Here is a 5,188-nt window from a genome sequence, read left to right as displayed (position 1 = left end):
GTAAAACAAGCTTATTCTGGGTTCTGTTGGCCAGGAGATTTGAACTAAGCTCATGAACCATTAAGTTCTATTCTTCAAGAATCAATTGGTACATATTCATAAGTCAAATGGATATAGCAACTACTGATTGCCCCTTTAAAGACACACTTCCTTAGAATAAACATTTTAAATGTAATCTTTAGATTTGCAATATTAAAGTATTTTGTGCATAGTTTTACTGTTGATTTGGGAAAAGAAATGTACAGAATTAGTTTACAACTATAATTAGGGTTAATATAGATTTTTTCAAACACAGGAAAAACAGTTATTTAAAACAAAGGACAAATCCAATACGACAGGTACCCTATTGTTCTAAGTGCCAATGTTGATACACACACACACACAATATTAAAGTCCAATGCATCAGTTTCTCAACATCAAATATTTTATGGGCAACAATTACCTTACTGATTGTTTAATAAAATGTGTCATAAAATGTGTCAAAAAGCAACAAAAATAGCAATATCTCAATCAATAATTTTGTTAGGACTGTCAGGGAGTGGTCTGAGTGGGGAGGGGAAAGGAGTTAGGTTTGGAATTGTTTCTTATTGGTCTATTAACTAATTTACCGCATGGTGTCGCCATAGAAGGCCAAAACTCCATCCCACCAAAACGGACTTAAATTTCAGGCAGTCTTTTCAAACAGCTCTTAAACAGAAAGGGCATTATCATTTTCACAATATCATTTTCACAATTTCATTATTCTTCCAACCTCTGGATGGATAAAAACACATGAAATCAAGTCTGAATGCACTGGACCTTTAACAATATCAAAATACCTAACAAAGACGGATTTAAGTTTCCCTCTGTAAGGCTTTGATTTGCAAATAGTCAATGTCATCATCACTTCCCAACACTGAGTAAAGAAAACCCACTGAAAAAAACAAAATCAAACAAGACATCAGCGTTAAAAACAGACTACAGAACAGCATTGAGCCTAGCATCTGGCCATATTACAAAAACACATTACAATTCAGTCGGGGGGGGGGTAAATGGAATTCAGCTGAAGTAAATACACACTTTCGTTATTTTGATTGTCTTATTTACTTGTCAGATACAGAGGGAAAGGGAGCTTTGATTGTGTGCTGAAAATGTCTTAGTTGTGCAAAATCGAGCTTAGCAGAATCACTCTAAACAGGATTCTGGTACATTAAAACCTCGTTCATTTTCCTGATTCACAGGACTTGCAAATGTGGGTGACGATATTCCATACTTAAAGCTGTAATCCTTAATTGTGAAACAGCCACGTCTGTTTGCGATATTAGAACAAAGAAGTTACTGCAAACAGTTTTTTCCCCCCTCGGACATCACTGTACACACGATAGAAGACCTATGTCCTGCATTTTTTTTCTCAGCTCGGCCAGAATAATAACAACAACAATGGTGGTGTGGCCAGGGGCACGGATTCCATCTTTAAGGCAACTGTCATTAAAATCAAAATAACTATACAAACCTGTTCTAAAACATGAATCATAGAAAGAAAATGTGTTAAGTCACAAACCATATTGCTTTTTGTCATACTTTGAACGCCCTGTGTGAGTTTTCTCCCAGTAGCCTGGGTACCAGACTGGTTATGCCTTCAACCATGCCACATCAGTGCCCTTCCCAAAGTCTTGGCAAGGTGACATGTTGGCAAAGCAGAAACAGACCGACACCAACCAGGCTATTCACTGGCCATGTCATGACTGTTTCACCCCCACCTGTTAGTTCAATGGGAGAGGAAACATACTGTACATAGGAGAGCAGACATTAGACAAGTAAAGGACTGGTAGAAATCTAGAATACTTACACGCTGTATTCTAGTACTTCTCCAAATGCTGTTGTAGTGCTCTGTTGAAGTTTGCGCCCAGGGAGACCAGGGCAGTGGGGAGGAGGGTAGAGAGTGGACAGGGGAGGGGATGGCTGTTCCCACACTCCTCAGGTTTGGCTTTAGAGGTTTAAGGCACCACATTAACATGGCTGATTCTTATGGAGCAACCTTACAGGTTAGTGACAAACTCCTCTGCCATCCAACAATTCAATTCTATCAGAGTCCAGATGTGATTTCCCTTCACACATTTCATGTTTTCCTTATAGCTTCACAACAGAAATGCACAGCCTTAGGGTTAGTTTATGGCGAGGAGCCTTATTTGCTCAACCTCCACAAGGTTAGTAGTTATTTGGCAAAGGAGGTGATATTTGGCAAAGGAGGTGATATATTGTTTTATAAGTTAGGAATGTGGTTAAGGCTAGGTTTTAGGTTGGGGTTACAGTAAGGGTTATGGCTTCTCATAAATTGACCTACAGCCATAGGGCCTTTTTGCATACATAAATTCAATATCTTCCAAGCATCACACATGCATAAGTCCCATAAATATGTGTGTTTTTCTCTGGGAGAGACTGAAGTGGTTTGGTTCTGTTCTGATTTGGCTGCCTGTATACTGGTCTAAGTGAGAGAATTACAGTAAGGACTTCATTAAATAACACATTTTGGTTATGGCAAAAGACCATTACACACCGTAGAGAGCAGAGTCATGACCTCACACTGCTTCACTTATATTGGCAGGCCTCACACTGCTTCACTTATACTGGCAGGCCTCACACTGCTTTGTATATACTGGCAGGCCTCACACTGCTTCACTTATACTGGCAGGCCTCACACTGCTTCACTTATACTGGCAGGCCTCACACTGCTTTGTATATACTGGCAGGCCTCACACTGCTTTGTATATACTGGCAGGCCTCACACCGCTTTGTATATACTGGCAGGCCTCGCACCGCTTCACTTATACTGGCAGGCCTCGCACCGCTTCACTTATACTGGCAGGCCTCGCACCGCTTCACTTATACTGGCAGGCCTCGCACCGCTTCACTTATACTGGCAGGCCTCGCACCGCTTCACTTATACTGGCAGGCCTCGCACCGCTTCACTTATACTGGCAGGCCTCGCACCGCTTCGTATATACTGGCAGGCCTCGCACCGCTTCGTATATACTGGCAGGCCTCGCACCGCTTCGTATATACTGGCAGGCCTCGCACCGCTTCGTATATACTGGCAGGCCTCGCACCGCTTTGTATATACTGGCAGGCCTCGCACCGCTTTGTATATACTGGCAGGCCTCGCACCGCTTTGTATATACTGGCAGGCCTCGCACCGCTTTGTATATACTGGCAGGCCTCGCACCGCTTTGTATATACTGGCAGGCCTCGCACCGCTTTGTATATACTGGCAGGCCTCGCACCGCTTTGTATATACTGGCAGGCCTCGCACCGCTTTGTATATACTGGCAGGCCTCGCACCGCTTTGTATATACTGGCAGGCCTCGCACCGCTTTGTATATACTGGCAGGCCTCGCACCGCTTTGTATATACTGGCAGGCCTCGCACCGCTTTGTATATACTGGCAGGCCTCGCACCGCTTTGTATATACTGGCAGGCCTCGCACCGCTTTGTATATACTGGCAGGCCTCGCACCGCTTTGTATATACTGGCAGGCCTCGCACCGCTTTGTATATACTGGCAGGCCTCGGCACCGCTTTGTATATACTGGCAGGCCTCGCACCGCTTTGTATATACTGGCAGGCCTCGCACCGCTTTGTATATACTGGCAGGCCTCACACCGCTTTGTATATACTGGCAGGCCTCGCACCGCTTTATATATACTGGCAGGCCTCGCACCGCTTTATATATACTGGCAGGCCTCGCACCGCTTTATATATACTGGCAGGCCTCGCACCGCTTTATATATACTGGCAGGCCTCGCACCGCTTTATATATACTGGCAGGCCTCGCACCGCTTTATATATACTGGCAGGCCTCGCACCGCTTTATATATACTGGCAGGCCTCGCACCGCTTTATATATACTGGCAGGCCTCGCACCGCTTTATATATACTGGCAGGCCTCGCACTGCTTTATATATACTGGCAGGCCTCGCACTGCTTTATATATACTGGCAGGCCTCGCACTGCTTTATATATACTGGCAGGCCTCGCACTGCTTTATATATACTGGCAGGCCTCGCACTGCTTTATATATACTGGCAGGCCTCGCACTGCTTTATATATATTGGCAGGCCTCGCACTGCTTCATACAGTTGAAGTTGGAAGTTTACATACAGGTTGGAGTCATTAACTCGTTTTTCAACCACTCCACACATTTCTTGTTAACAAACTATAGATTTTGCAAGTCGGTTAAGACAAGTCATTTTTCCAGCAATTGTTTACAGACAGTTACTTATAAGTGAAATAATCTATCACAATTCCAGTGGGTCAAAGGTTTACATACACTAAAGTTGACTGTGCCTCAAAACAGCTTGGAAAATTCCAGAAAATTATGCCATGGCTTTAGATGCTTCTGATAGGCTAATTTACATCATTTACATAATTTGAGTCAATTGGATGTATTTCAAGGCCTACCTTCAAACTCAGTGACTCTTTGCTTGACATCTTGGGAAAATCTAAAGAAATCAGCAAAGACCTCAAATTGTAGACCTCCACAAGTCTGGTTCATCCTTGGGAGCAATTTCCAAATGCCTGAACGTACCACGTTCATCTGTACAAACAAAAGTACACAAGTATAAACACCATGGGACCACGCAGCAGTCATACCGTTCAGGATGGAGACGCGTTCTGTCTCCTAGAGATGAATGTACTTTGGTGCGAAAAATGCAAATCAATCCCAGAACAGCAGCAAAGGACCTTGTGAAGATGCTGGAATAAACAGGTACAAAGGTATCTATATCCACAGTAAAACGAGTGCTATATCGACAATCTGAAAGGCCGCTCAGCAAAGAAGAAGCCACTGCTCCAAAACCGGCATAAAAAAGCCAGGCTACGGTTTGCAACTGCACATGGGGACAAAGTTCATACTTTTTGGAGGAATGTACTCTGGTCTGATGAAACAAAAATATAACTGTTTGGCCATAATGACCATCGTTATGTTTGGAGGCTAAAGGGAGAGGCTTGCTAGCCGAAGAACACCATCCCAACCGTGAAGCACGGGGGTGGCAGCATCATGTTGTGGGGGTGCTTTACTGCAGGAGGGGCTGGTGCACTTCACAAAATAGATGGCATCATGAGGTACGAAAATTATGTGGATAAATTGAAGCAACATCTCAGGAAGTTAAAGCTTGGTCGCAAATGGGTCTTCCAGATGGACAAAGACCCCA

The sequence above is a fragment of the Oncorhynchus gorbuscha genome, linkage group LG18 (assembly GCF_021184085.1).
Source record: "Oncorhynchus gorbuscha isolate QuinsamMale2020 ecotype Even-year linkage group LG18, OgorEven_v1.0, whole genome shotgun sequence".
NCBI classification, from domain to species: domain Eukaryota; kingdom Metazoa; phylum Chordata; class Actinopteri; order Salmoniformes; family Salmonidae; genus Oncorhynchus; species Oncorhynchus gorbuscha.
The sequence above is the reverse complement of the archived record's forward strand: the minus strand, read 5'-3'. Positions refer to the sequence as shown.